The following is a 15351-nucleotide window of genomic DNA, read 5'->3' as shown; positions in this document are numbered from 1 at the left end:
CTCTCAGGTAACACACACGCATTCTGGTTTCACCTCACACAGCTGGGGTGTTCAAACCCTGACCAAATATGCAAGACGGTTTGGCAGATTAAACTAAGTTCTGGAGGAGAGAGCTTTTAATTTACAGTAAATCATTTCTACAGAAAAAGTGTGGAAGCAAACATTTCTGCACACACACAACAGTCGTTCCATTTATATGTAAAGCTATTTCACGAAACAGCCATCAAGCAGCGAAGAGAAAGAGCATGGGGCAACCAGCACACACACTGCCAGGTTTGGGGCAGCACACCGGCAGTGCTCAGCACTGATCCTGCTTAATGCATAATCAGTGATTGGGCCTGATACACTTCTTATACTAATGCTTCTAAACCAAAAGGGTGTGACAGCAAGCTTTTGTTCAATGAGAAATAAAATCCTTACAGGAATGTGTTTACTAATTGATCTGCTTATAGCAATTGCACTACAATAAAAGCATAAATTAATGAGAAAAAGAAACCTTATGCAACTTTTCATTGCGGCAGGTACAGGTACAACAGCTGATACGAGTTGTTCCTGTCTCAGTTTACTCAACAGGAGCTGTCACAGGCAACTGCAAGATCTAAAAGCGGAAAATCCCAGTCACATCTGTCAATTACAAAAGATATTCCCTGCTCCTTCACTTGTGTTTTGTCATATCCACATAAATAAACAAACAAACCCTTTTGCTCACCTACCACTCCACTGTATCTATCATCTTGGAGAGTCAGGCCCATGATACTAAGCTAAAACAAAGCCTGTTACAACACACAGCAGGACGGTTCTGGTTCATTGCCAAGCACAGCACAACCAAAGTGCTGCAACAGTCAGACTCAGCAGCTCGTGCCACTGGTTCTACCATTTGGGGTGGAAAAAAATATATATACCCGGCCTTATGTACCTACCTATGCATGGAATAGATTCCAGCACAATAAATATTCCTGGATTTAAACTACTACATAAAATAGTAATCATCACATACATCGACTTTAATCTACTATAGACAAAGGCTTTATTTATCACCCTTTGGGGAAACAAGTCACACTTAAAACGCATACCAGCAACTTGCATTTAAAATATGCAGCAGGTGTAACTGCTTCCCACCTATTTCCCCAACTACAAACATTACTATTTACAAAGCTATTCACTTCGTAGGCAGATTATCTCTTCCAGAAGAGAGTTTCAGTGGCTGGCCCCACTGGAGGTTAAGTATTAAGGTGCTCCCATCCAACTTCTGCCACAATGTCACACACACAACTAAACATGACCGAACTGAAACCAAAGGAGTCCAGAACATCCACTCAAAAACATTGAGATGTGTGTACCTGCAACTTTAAATTGTTGAGTAAATTTCTCACACCAGCACATCTTGCAAACAAATCGATTTGTTAATATTCACAGAAAGGTTGACAAGAGTTTTTAAATAGGTTTGATTTATTGGACAAAATACCAGACAATAAGCTCAGATATTCTGATACATTGATTTAGAAAATTAACTCAAGACAACATAGCAAAACACATTATACAGAACTTTGCATAACTAGCCTACGCTAGTTTACATATGGACTTCAAATGTTTCTTTGCTGATATTCAGCAAGTGAGCTACTTATTTTTACAAAAAGAAGAGTTCTAAAAGAAGTTGCTGTTACTTATTTTTAAACACTCATGCATTTCCCTGTATAAAAATGGGAAAGAAAAGTCAAACACACCAAAGTAGCTAGCAGCTTCTATTTCACAAGGAAATTCCCTTGAATACGATGTGAGATACAAGCTGAGGTGATGAACACTTTGAGGAACAGATTGTCATATATTTAGACTTCTAAGTGGAAGAGCTGTTCTCCAAGATAAGTTTGTCATGGTTTTATCTGAAAACAGACATTCCTCACAGCTACAGCAGAAGTGTTTTCCCACATTGCTTATAAAGAAACAGAGCAGACAGGAACCCCACATTGCCCGACAGCCCAGCAGACAATGTGACCTGAGAGCAGTGCCGGTGCTAAGAGCACCTCCTCGAGTCCCAGACCTGTTGGCAGCTCGGGCCCTTCTGCGCACAAGGCGCATCTGGGCACACAGTCACCAGGGAGAGGCACCAGCGGTGACCAGGAGCAGGGCAGCTGCAGGACGGGTGCGTGACAGAGCGCTGGGCAGCCACAGCAGTAGCTCCCACACGGCTCAAGCACATTTAATGCTGGGCTGCTAATAAAAACAGAGCATTTGTTTGCAAAATCCAGCTCTTCCCTTCCATTGTCCCGCTACTTTAGTGCCTGGGTGGCTAGGAACAAGTCAGATTAGCTCGCTGATCCACTTTAAACCTTCTTGACAGGCCAGAAGTGTGGATTTCCCTTTGTATCAACTCTGGCGCTTACTGGAGCCTAGGGTATCACTGCAGAAACCTAAATCAACAGAATAGCAATGCTACAGACACCTAAACAGGCACTCCTGAACCTACTGCTACCTATGGCACATAGACATCCTTTGAAGACACTAAATTCAGCTGAAAAAACAGCCTCACTGTAATTCTGATCTTAGCAATGTTACTACTCGGAATATTTTAAAACTTACTTTCCTTAAGCTTTTAACTTATTTAAAACTGGTTAAATATCTCATGGATTGGCAAATCAATTTTCTACTAATAAGAGTAATTAAAATGAAGTCCAAGGTAGCAAATTAAATGGACAAAGCACCTTACTACAGCTGAAGATCTCAGAGTAACTTCGGTATCTGCATATTAACTGTCAAAAAGAGATAAACACCAATTTCCCAAGTATACTATTACGTTTGTAAACCACATCGACAAATTATACATCAAAGAGCAGTTCAACAAGGACACCAACACTGCTACACATACAGCATGTAAGAACTCCGCATAAGAACTAAATGGAAGTTTCAAAATTATCCCTAACTCTAGCTACTGGAGAAGTGGAGTAACAGCCCAGACATCGCTGCCAGTTTATCCTTCTCCAAATTTCAACTACCATTTTCCAATCATTGAAGACAATCCTGCTAAGTACGTCCACTGGGAGGCAGACTCTGCTTTCAGTATGAATGGAAAGGAACGAGCAGAATGGTGTGATATGCATTTTCAGCTACAAAATACAGCCTGAGTTCACTTCTCTTATTTCTCAGAATACTGAAATACTGAGGTGTGAAACCGGCTTGTTTTGGGGGGGTTGATTAAAAAAGAAATGAAAAACAATCAAAATAGCAATCAGTGCTCTGTTCCTGTCCACTCAGCCTGGCCATGTGTTGCATTATAGTCATATTTATCAGATAAGAACAAAAATCTAATGTAAAACCAGAAATTCTAACAGGCACAGAGATGTTCTCATTTACTTTCAGATGAATTGCTTTCCTATAATGTGACAGGACACATTATTCATTATCCTATATTCCCTTCAAAAAAAAAAAAAAGGTGCCGAGCTCCAAAGTCAGGTAAGGCCCTGTATTTTTATGTCTTTGTCTTCCTTAACATTTCTTTTTGACTTTATGGGCTTTTCCTAGGGATAACCTTAATCCAGAACCCATTGAAAGAGCAAGCAGCAGACAAATACACTAAAGTCAATCAAAAAAATAACACCAAGAGACCAAAACAATATTACAGGCTTCTGAAGAAAAAACAAAGGATTTAATCCAAGTCTTTAAAGAAGTTCCTCACAAGAAAAGTATCAGCCAGATGAACTACACTTTCAAGAGGAATTTTAGAACCCATTTTAAAGGGATAAGCTCCCCAGGAACATCAGCTCTTCTCCCCCCACTTTCTGCAGCAGTGACTGCACCTCCAGACCAGGGGAAGCCCCCTCCTCTGGCAGATGGAGTTGCTGTGAGGTTCCCAGAGGGAACCATCACATTTCAGTGAAGGATTTCTGCTCCAAAGCCCACCTGCATGTTTCAGTCTGCATTTTGTAAGTGTCACTCAGTGCAAGGAAGAGATACCCCCAAGCCACTCAGCAGGAGAGCAACCGCAACGCTCCTATCACACAAACTGGAAAGTCACCGATGCAGGAAGCGCTGCCGCAGGACAACACTTGCACAGGAGTCTCTGTGTATTTGGTATCTCCTGAAGTGAGCCTCTCACAAGGGCTAAGCAAGACATATGAGGAGGAGTACTCCACTCCAGCGATCATATAAATGCAGAGCATAACGCATGGAGATTTTCCTGAGCACAAGTGAGAAGGACAATGTGTAAATCCTGAGTTCTGTGAATGTGAAATATTCAAGTACACTTTTTGTAATCAAAGAATCATTAAGGTTGGAAAGGACCTCTAAGATCATCTAGTCCAACCATTCACCTACCACCACCATGCCTGCTGAGCCATGTCCCAAGTACACCTCTGCCCTTTCCTTGAACACTGCCAAGGACGGTGACACCACCACCTCCCTGGGCAGCCTGTGCCAGAGTCTTACCGCTTTTTCTGAGAAGAAATTCTCCCTAACACCCAACCTGAACCTCCCCTGGCACAACTTGAAGCCATTCCCTCTTGTCCTATCACTGTTACAAGGGAGCAGAGGCCGACTCCCACTTTGCCACCACCTCCTTTCAGGGAGTTAGAGAGAGCGATGAGGTCTCCTCTGAGCCTCCTCTTCTTCAGACTGAACAACCCCAGTTCCCTCAAAATTGTACATTTTCCCACAAGGTATAAATCTATTTTCAAAAACATAGTTCTCTGTTCATTAGACTGCTTACATTAATACCTGTGAAATCCCATCTCCAAACAGAACTTTACAGATGACCGCCCTTCACTCCCAAGCTGCAATTTTTCAGAAATACTCTAAGTTACATTTGAACATATACTCCACTTGTACAACAATGTACAGACACTGCTTTTCTCCTAAGAACCTAATATTAAAATATTACGTGGCTTATTTAACTCCAGTTTTCAAGCAGGCTCAAACTAAGCCAAACCGTAACTTATCAAAGACTGGAATGCTGCACACACAGTTCAGCCGGCACTCGTGCAAGTAACATTTCTCATGTGCAGAAGCATGACACTACAAACACCAAGCTGCCAAGCAGGAATGTCACCTGGCAGCCAGCTAGGAACTCTTGGCTTTGTCACAGACTCACCACCCTGTTCTCAGCAACATCTCAGCTGGCTAAAAAGCCTCCTGACCTAAGCACGTCCTGAAGCCCAGGCAGGGCTCCATAGCAGGCAGCCTCAGCTGCTCTGTCCTGCCCTCCATCCCCCCACGCCCTGTTTCCAAGTATCTCTGCAGCAGACAGCACTCTATGCACACAGGAAGCATGCAGAGGTGACACGGGGCTGTTGCACATAAGCTTAAAATACAGACAAGCAGGCTGCTTTGGTGCAGCCCTTGGATGCTCTGATTCTCTAGGGGGAGTGGAGAGAACCTGAAATGTATTTAAGTAAGATATGAGGATGCCTAACATTCTCACTTAAAATATCACCTTATTTCCTAACCCTAGAGGTAAGAGGACGTGAGGACTACCTTTTTCCTTAGCTGCAGCAGAGCAAATACCCTTTCTCTCTTTTTATAATCCCCTCTCATTCTTGTAAGCAAAGGCAGGCAGAACCAGCAATAAGCATGCCTGACAATCCCAGAACACAAAACAAAGGCAAAAAAGGGATTCATTAAATTAAATGACATTTTATCCTAAGAGCACCAAGAAGCATTAAGAGCATGATCCTCAGTTTCAGCTCCTTGTTTGTCACCTTTGAAAAATATATTTACAAACGCAAGTGTTGAAAGTCAAAGGACTGCTGGGGGCTGGAAGGGATAAAGCTGAGGAGGAGGTAATTAACCACTCACAGAGGATAATTCAAGTCCTTAGAATCAGTATACAAATATTACATAGGTGAAGAGTCTCCAGCAGAAGGGAATTCTGTTTTTCTAATCTAGGAAAACAAACTCACCCTCAGACCCCAATTACATAAACAAGATCGAAATGTTCAAGTACCTGTTTTGGGTAGTCTCCACCGCAAGTTTTTAAAAAAAGAACACTGACCTTTTTAAGAAAGAAAAGTGCCACTGTACTAATTGCACTTGAAGGAATGTTGTGTATATTCTCAGCCAAATTTATTTTGTCTGTGTTATACAGATGGTCAGATTAGATTAATACATGCTGACAACTGGAAGTCCAGAATAAGCTATTAAATATCCATCGAATCTAAGAACAGAAATCAAGTATTTTATCTATTTCATGAGCTAAAACATTAAAAAAAAACGAATTACGTTTTTCACTAAAGAAAAAAATCCCCTAAAGTATCATGAACAATGAAGCTAATAATGTAAATAAAATTCATACAATTTCAACCATTATACTCTTAAACTCGTACTTTAGATACAGAAACATCTACACCAGGCTGGAAGATCTCTCCATTCTTTCATACCCTGGACCTGGCTACAACACAGTAAATGCGTAACATAGCATGTGGACAGGATTTTTTTTTTTCCTTTGTATTAAAGCTTACTTTTATTGGTAAATTACGATGTTTGGGAATAGAAGCTGTCACATGTCCCTATGAACGTCCTCTTAAGCTGCTGATGAAAGGCCCTAAGGCCACATTCCATCACTCACCACCAGCCTTGGTTGGGACAAACCTCCATGCTAGGAGGCTCACATGGCAGTCCGTAGCCCTGCTGCACTTGGTTGGGATTTGTACCTTGTTCTTGAAAGTTTTGGACATTATTAGGCTAAGCTAGTTATGTGGATTGTAAGAAAACCAGACAAAAATCTCCATAAGCATATCTCTATACAAGAAAAAAAATCTACAGAGCTGTCCATTAGAAAAATAGTTTCCCCCTTTGCAGTTTCCTTAAAACACTAAGAAGGAGCAAACTCCCTCCCACCATAAGGGCAGAGCAAGTCCAACACCCACTCATGAGACTGAATGTGTACAAGCCTGTGGGGCCAGATGACACGTATCCCAGTGTCCTAAGGGAGCTGGCTGATGGGGCTGCCAAGCCACACTCCATCGTATTTGAAGAGTTGTGGCTGTCTGGTAAAGTCCCCAGAGACTGGATAGAGGGAAACATTACTCCCATCTACAAGAAAAAGAAGGCTGACCCAGGGAGCCTCACTTCTGTGCCTGAGAAAATCACGGAACAGATCCTCCTAAAGGACACGTTAAAGCACGTGAGGGATGAGCAAGTGATCTGAGACAGCTAGCATGGCTTCACCAAGGGAAGGTCGTGCCTGATCAATCTGGTGGGCTTCTATCATAGAGTGACTTCATTGCTAGACATAGGGAAGACAACTGATATCATCTACCTGGACTTCTGCAAGGCCTTTGATACGATCACCCACCACATCCTTATCTCTAAATTGGAGAGATATGAAGAGTGGACTATTCAGCGGATAAGGAATTAGTTGGAAGACCACAGCCAGAGGGTTGCGGCCAATGGCTCTACGTACAGGTGGAGACCAGTAATGAACAGCATCACCCCCAGAGGTCCATCTTAGAACCAGTACTCCTTAACAACTTGATCAATGACATAGATGATGGGATTGAGTGCACTCTCAGCAAGTTCGCTGATGACACCAAGCTGAGTGATGCAGTTGTTACAGCAGAAGGAAGGGAAGCCATCCAGAGGGACCTTGATAAACTTGAGAAGTGGGCCCTTGTGAACCTAATGAGGTTCAACAAAGTAAAGTGCAAAGTTTTGTGCCTGGGTTGAGGTAATCCCAGATATGTACACAGACTGGGAGAAGAACTCCTTGAGAGCAGCCCTGCTGAGAAGGACTTAAGGGTCCTGGTTGATGAGAAGCTTAACGTGACCCAGCTGTGTGTGCTTGCAGCACAGAAGACCAACAGTATCCTGGTCTACATCAGAAGAGGGATGGCAGCAAGGCAAGGGATGGGATTGTCCCCCTCTACTCTGCTCTCATGAGGCCCAAGCTGGAGTTCTGCATCTGAGTCTGTGGCTCCCAACACAGGAAAGATATGGAGCTTATGGAGAAGGTCCAGAGGAGGGCCCTGAAGATAATCAGAGGGCTGGAGCGCCTCCCCTATTATGACAGGCTGAAGAAACTGGGCTTGTTCAGCTTGGAAAAGAGAAGGCTGCAAGGAGATCTCATTGCAGCCTTCCTATATTTTAAGGGAGTTTATAAACATGAGAGAAGTCAACTTTGTACAAGGGTAGATAGTGATAGGACAAGGGGGAATGTTTTAAACTAAAGAGGCAGAGATTTAGACCAGATGTCAGGGGACGTTTTCTACTGAAAGAGTGGTGTGGTGCTGGAACACATTACCCAGAGAAGGTGGATGCCCCATCCTTGGATGTAGTAAAGGTCTGGTGGGATGGGGCCCTGGGCAATCTCATCTAGTACTTGATGTAGAGGTTGGCAACCCTGCCTGTGGCAGAGGGGGGGTGTGGAACATGATGATCCTTGAGGACTCTTCCAACCCAAGCCATTCTATAATTCATCAGAACCATTAAACACACAGCTATAAATGCATGACAAGCCCTGGTGACAGAACTTCCCAAGTCATTTGTGAACTTCATGACAGCAGAACAGACGCAACTTGCATCCTCCCACACATGCAAGCAAGCTCCCTGCCCCAGCACTGCTGGGTCTGCTGGCTTCTTCCTATGCCTGCTGCCTTACTCTCCCCCTCTCCTCCTCAATGCTCACCACAAATCCTTATGCAGTCTGGAGACAAAGAAAGCAGAAGCACTGTAGAACTTCACGTACAACCACTCCAACCCTTCCATAAAGCCTTCTCAACCTCTGGTTTCTTCCCTGCTCCCTTCTACCTTTCACATACACTAACATATTTAACATAGATAATAGACAGCCTCTTTATCAAACACAAATTACACACATATCAAACTGTTGACAACTCATCATACATGTTCTACTTTGACTTTTTCTTTTTTTTAAGTTCTCAGAGAACAAGCCCATACATCTTTATTTCAGTAAGTTTGGTGCAACAACTGCAGAGCATGTTCTGCTGTTTCAAAGAATATACTCTGCCTTAAAACTTTGGTTTGCAGAAATCACACCACAGGCTTGGTCTGATAAACCTATGTCATCACACACATGTCACTGCACTAGTTGCTCTAAGTCTGCTCAAGAAGTAAGGAAACCAAGCAAAGCCTCCCCATGGAGACTGAGGTTTCCACACGTCCCTTAATCGTCAACCTGCACAAAACACAGCAAGTTCTATACCCTGCTCTGGAGAGAAGGAGAAAGGAAGAATACTTTTCTCTCTAAAGATGCAGACAAGCTGTTGGTAGATAGTATTTCTGCTTTCCATTCACAGTATCCTTTGAGTTTCTCGCAGGAGAAGTGTTTTTCAGAGACAGAAATGTAAAGCAGCAAACATATGTGGGACTGGATCTGAGATTTGCAGTACTACTGCTATTTCACTGCTTAACCAGCATAAAGTCACCTCTGCTCTTCATCATCTCTTCTCCCCTTCCAGGACTTACACTGCTTCCATCTAGCAGATACAAGCATTCAGAGTAAGGATGATGTTTACACAGTACTCAGCCAGTAACAGAGTACCACGTTTCCAATTTTTAAGTGAAACAGGGAAAGGCTTGCACTTTGTTACTGCTGCTTTTGACTGCGAAAATCTGCTATTCAGTAGCTTTTGATAAGCTTTGCATTTCCTTCCCTGCTTTTCAGGAAACCAATGAAACTGAGAAGCCAGTCTGTCCCACATCGGATGTTGTAACAAGCTAACAGGGCTTGGTAATTGACAACAATCACAAACACTGAAACTCGACTTCCCAAAGCATGTGTGCTGACAAATTGCCACCTCCTCCTGCGGGATTACAAACACCAAGCAGCACTACGACTTCCCATGAGATGGGGACTCACTTAAAGGACAAGGAGACACCTGTGAGGGCAATTCCTTCCCGAGAATCAAGGAAGACTGTTGAAAAACAACTCACGAGTTTTGAACAGTACTTCCCTAGCTGATTTAGAAGCTAATGCAGAATGAGATTTGAGATTTCTTCAGAGATTTCAACTTTTGTTTCACCTGTAGCCCTGGATTTAATAACGGTCATTCAGGAGGTGCAACTGGGATATGGCCTGTCCAGGTCTTTTCCTTCCACATCTTCAAAATTGTACCTTGAAGCAGAGTACTGAAATCTTCAAGGGCCCTTCAGGCCTCACTACACTGCAAACCACCACGTAGATCAGGATCTCAGGATGGAGAGTTCTTTCAATTCTAACTACAAAATTAAACAAAAAAAACCTTGCCATTTGAGAGCTTCGTAAGATTGCTTTAAGAGCTTGCAATATTCCTCCAAGTACAAGAGATAAACCTGTGCTGCCAGACGGCACCCAGCTCTCAATAAGCTGGCTCAGAAACTTCCACCATGTGGGCAGCAGCTACCTGGAGACACAGGGTGACTCCGAGGGGAAAGGACTGTGGGGCTCCCCAGTTCCACCCTCAGCTCAAAGCAGGGTCGCCTAGGAGATGAGACCTCCTTCTGAGGGCTTTGTCCAATTACATCTCGAAGACTCCAAGGAAGGAGATGGAACAGCCTCTCTGGGCAGCAACACTCCAGAGGCAGCCTGGCAAGCCCCGAGAGGAAGGGGATGATTTGCTGCCACAGGGCACACCATGGCCATCAGGAGAGGCCCAGTGGCATGGCTGAAGGGCTGCACCCCACCAGAACAGCCCTGCAAAGGGTGAGTTTGCTTAGTAACCAGCAGCACGCGAAATGGATAGAAATCAAAGCCAAGTCTTCTTAGTGTTAATACACCTTACTTAGTAGTACTAAGTCGCATCTTAGGGCCATATTCAGATGGCCTAAATTCCACATAAATCCTTCTGCCTCCTATTTCTTATTAGCTGGCTTTCACTCAGCTCCCCATTCAGGATCTTACATAAATTCTATGAATTGCTCTCCAAAAACAACTGGATTTCTCCGTGGTCTGAGAAAAGTGGTTTCAGTGCAATTGCAGCCACCTGAACCCAGGCTGTAAGGCCTAGCAGCACCACCACACGAGGCTGCATTACTCCTTTGGCCTCCTCACTGTGGCAGGAAGCAGCAGTCTGTTCATCAAGGTAAGTTTTGATTTTGTTACTCTTCCACTGGAAAAAACATACTTTTAAACAAAATGCAGATTTCTAACAATTCAGGACCCAATTCTTCGTGCCTCCCTCTGGAACACAACTCCCTAACGTGGGTCTCCTTGAATGTGGATGCTCCACCCAGTTCTCTCACATTTCACCCTGAGCCACATGCGCTGCTTTGTTCCTGATGTCTTGACGATTCTTCGATAAAGATTTGGTCTTCAATATGATTATAGCTCAAACTATTCACTGGTCTGCTGAAATGAAAAGTAAAAGCCCCAGACCAGCACTAAACATGGGCTGAGATCGTGGCTGAAATAAGAGAGCACAAAGACACCATATCCAGTTCTTCAAAGGCTATCAGTTTTCCAGAAATAACCCTCCTGGTATTTCTAAGGACTCCAGCTGAGCCAGATCTCTTCATTTGATAAGTGTCTTAAACAACAAAAATAAGTATTATGGTTTTATAAAAGCACTCTAAATTGAGAAGTTACATGTACCAGCACACTCATCCCAAGACGCTCTGCTCAAGCAGTTTTATGTAATTAGGATCCTCCACACAAGAGAGATGGAGTAAGGAGACGGAAGCCCCCCTCACACTTCTCAGAAGAGGAACCAGGACCTGCAGGCAGCCCTGGCAGCTCACCCCACTGCCTGAGGCCTGTGCACAGCCACCAGGCACAGATCCTACCCCAGCCCAAAGCCAGCTCTCTGAAAACATCACAGTACACCAGCAAGATGCACAATTGTGAAATATCCTGTATCTGCTGATGTCAATGTTTGTTGAGGCTGAGGGTTCATCCTTTTCACAAGTACTCTGAACAAAACGGGATGCCTGGAGACAGCATAGCTTTCTGAAACAAGTGACAGCTTGTTGTGGATCAAACAGACTATTTTACAACAAATCCAGCAGGTTTGCTTCTCTTCCAGTGGCATCGTTTCCATTACTAAGAAGCCAGCTGCTCTGAGCAGCCACCAGGAGCAGAGCCGTACCACAGTGCACAATGCCTTTCAGCTATCTTGAGCACAGGGAACAGCAGAGCCACTAGATTTACTCCTGTCAGACAGCCATCAAAATCAAACACAGCATCAGATCTGGCTCTACCTCTTTTTTCTGGGGACTCACAACCACAAACACGCAGCGGGAAGCAAGCCTTTGGGTCACAGCGTTCAGCTTCAGTCACCCCTGAGGCACACATGCACGTGATGAAGTAATCACCAGGAGCAACAATGCCTTTCTTCAACTTCTCAGGGCACGCAGGACATGCGAACACAACGCTGCTCACATCTCACCGCGGTGCAGTTGGTAACGGACATCAAGTCTTACGGGTTCACCCAGATTATCATCTTCACTTCAGGACCCATCAAGACCTCATTAAGCACCCACCATTTCTGACTGCTACTTTTTACCCCCAAACTGTCCTTTTTACACAAATTCTGGATTGATAACGCTTTTTAAAAGTTAACGACCATGCAAATTTATACACAAGAACTTCATGTTTGGTGCTAGCAAATCTAATCTATAGGCCAGAAGATATATTTGAGAATCTAGTACTTTCAAACAAACCGCAGTATTGGTTTTTGTTTTGTTTTTTTACACATCCTAGCTGTTCCATACCCTTACACATAAGTTACATGGTGGGGGGGCTTTTTTTGGGTGGTGGGTATTGCTTTAAGAAGCTCAGAGGACAATCCAGCAATGCTTCCAGCTGTCTTCACGCAGCCCACGGTTTTAACTTTCCCGGCGGTTTCTGTTTCCTGACTTTACAAACGCTGCGCCCAGGTCGCACGGCCCGAGCCCGGCGCTGCTCACGGCGACGGCCGCGGCCCCGCCACGCGCTCCTGCCCGCACACCTCGAACGAAGGCAGCGCCCAGCGGGCTGACCGCGGCACACACCTCGGCAGCACGTAGCTCTTCGGAACGAACACGCAGCACGGCAGCGCGGGGCGGCAGCGCGCAAAGCACCGCCCTCAGCCGCCGGGCTCCCGCGGGCGGCGCGTTCCGGACCGCACAACGCAGCCCGCGCGCGACGCGCTCCCAGCGGGCAGCTCCGGCCCGGGGCCGCCGCAGCCACAGCCCGGCGCCCGCCACGCTGGCACAGCCGGCCCCGAACCGGCACCTGCCCCGGCCCGACCCCGCTGCCGCTCGGGGCGCCCCGCACAAAGCACACCGCACGCCGCCCCGGCCCATCGCTCCACCGCGCGGCCCCAGCAGCTTCAACCCCACTCCGGCTCGAATGGCCGCTACGCCGGGGGCTGCGGCAGGCCCGGTGGGCGCCGCCCGCTTCGCTCGGCACTACGAGGACGCGCGGCCGCCGGACACTCACCGGTCCGCTGCCCGCAGGCGGAGGGTCCCGGCGCGCCCCTCGGCTCAGCCCCGGCTCGGCCGCCCGCCGCCGGGCGCGCTCATCCCGTACGCAGCTGGGCGCCTCCCGATTGGCCGCCGGGCGGTGGCGCGCGGGGCCGGGCTCTGCGGGAATGGCGGCGGGGGGTGGGGGGCGAGGCGGAGCGGGGTTACTACAGGTCAGCCGCGGCGCGGCGCTGGGCGGGGCCGAGAGGCGGGGCCGGGCACCGGGAGGAGTTGGGTGCGGGGCCGGGCACCGGGAGGAGTTGGGTGCGGGGCCGGGCACCGGGAGGAGTTGGGTGCGGGGCCGGGCACCGGGAGGGGCGGGGTCTGCGCTCCGCGCCTGCGCCGCGCCGTTGTCCCGCGGCTGTGAGAAGCCGATGCGTTGCGGGGATTGCGCGTAGTCGGCGTTAGCTGCCAGGCGCGGCGGTGTGGATGGACGTGTCAGCGCCTCGTGTTACGTAAACGCTTTCTGAAGGGTCACTCCGAGCCGCTGTTGCGGTTGCTGGCTCGAGGCCTGCATCCAGGCTGCGCTACTGCACCGCTCCCGTCCTCGGAGCCCTGGGCAGCCCGGCTGGGGTGAGGGACTATCTCGGCCTCCTCTGCTGCTTGGGCCGTTTCTTTAAATTGCGGGCTTTTACAAGAGCTGTGGAGCTAGGGATTTTACGTAAAGGGCTCATTAGCACCAGGCAGTTATGACGTGGACTGCTGCTGACAGAAGGAGACGGTTTGGCATCGGCTGTCACCGCAGCTGTGACCAGCAGAGCAGGCTTTGGTCAGCGCTGCTCAGGGCTCGGTTCCTCTTCAGCCGTTCCTGAAGACCTGCCCATACTGACACATCCAGATCCTGCAAATGGCCCCTCGTAATAAAAGGTTTTAGTTCAATCAGCTTAATACAGTACAGACAGCGCCAGCCAGGGAGGAGTAAAGGAAAAGTAACAGATAGGAAGAAGGTTCCAAAGCACAGAAGAGAGGTGTATGTGGAAAAACAAAGACTGACCCGCCACCTCGACTAACAAAACACCTTGGGACACGTGACCAAGGGGCTGTTACGCGGGTATAAAAGGTTGTAAGCACGTACAATGAAGGGTCTTCGTCCTGCACTAGGAACGGCTCCGTGCCTCAGTTGCCACAAATGGCGGCTGAACAGGGACCCTGTGTCAGGGTCAGCCTCGGGAGAGAATCGGCTGTCATGCTGAACGGCGGCAATCGGGACTGCTGGAAGGAAGCAGAACCCAGAAACTGCTGAAAGGAAGCGGGAATCAGGGCCGCTGGAAGGAAGCGGGACCCAAAACCTGCTGAAAGGAAGCGGGACCAGGCTGCACAGCCGCAGTCACTTCTGCAGGACGGAGGTGAGCAACGGGGAACAAATGGGATCAAATGTAACAAAGGAACGGGAGGCTGTTTGCAAAATAATGGAAGCGATTTTGCAGAAGCGCCGCGCTACAGTGGAAGGTTTTGATTTAAGGAGACTTTTGGTGTGGGTCTCTCGTAACGTAGGAGCAGATGAGGCTATGATCTACGACACAGAGACGTGGGACAAAGCGGGAGTGAGGCTGTGGGACGCAGCTACGCGCTGACCCTGTGGCTGAAGACCTTTTGGGGCCCTGGAGGTCGGTTTTTGAGTCGCTGAAAAAACATGCGGAATCCACCGCGCTCATAGAGCCCAGCGCTCCTCCTGTGGAGGGGACCGCTGCAAACGGCTGCGATGAATCTGTTGGACTCTATTATAAGGACAGTGACCCTTTAGAGCCCGGACCAGTGAGTCCGAAGGAGGAACCAGATTTGTACCCCTCCGATCCGGGTGTGATCCGCAAAGAGGCAGAGCGGGAGGGGGATTCGGGCTCTGCTCCACCTGTAGCAGTAATCTGTTAGGCTCTGTTTTGAAAAGTTACACTCTTTGTCCTCGTGATTGCAGGACCTTGGCACCATTGACTTTGACAAGTACCCAGTACACGATGTGGATGGGCTTTTGGAGAGAATCTGCACAAC

At 47.2% G+C, this 15351-nt stretch overlaps 1 protein-coding gene across 2 annotated transcripts in view; it reads right to left on the bottom strand.

Annotated features, from left to right (window-relative positions):
* Positions 1-13498, bottom strand: part of ACSL3 (acyl-CoA synthetase long-chain family member 3) — a 45570-nt gene extending 32072 nt beyond the window's left edge. The window contains exon 1 of one of the 2 annotated variants that reach the window (XR_002438265.1): positions 13343-13498. The gene's annotated coding sequence lies outside the window, so the exon portion shown is untranslated. The remainder of the gene's footprint in view (positions 1-13342) is intronic. The other variant, XM_021395675.1, reaches the window with a different exon arrangement.

The sequence above is a fragment of the Numida meleagris genome, chromosome 4 (assembly GCF_002078875.1).
Source record: "Numida meleagris isolate 19003 breed g44 Domestic line chromosome 4, NumMel1.0, whole genome shotgun sequence".
In the NCBI taxonomy this organism is placed as follows: Eukaryota; Metazoa; Chordata; class Aves; order Galliformes; family Numididae; genus Numida; species Numida meleagris.
This window is presented reverse-complemented; position numbering and strand designations above follow the sequence as displayed.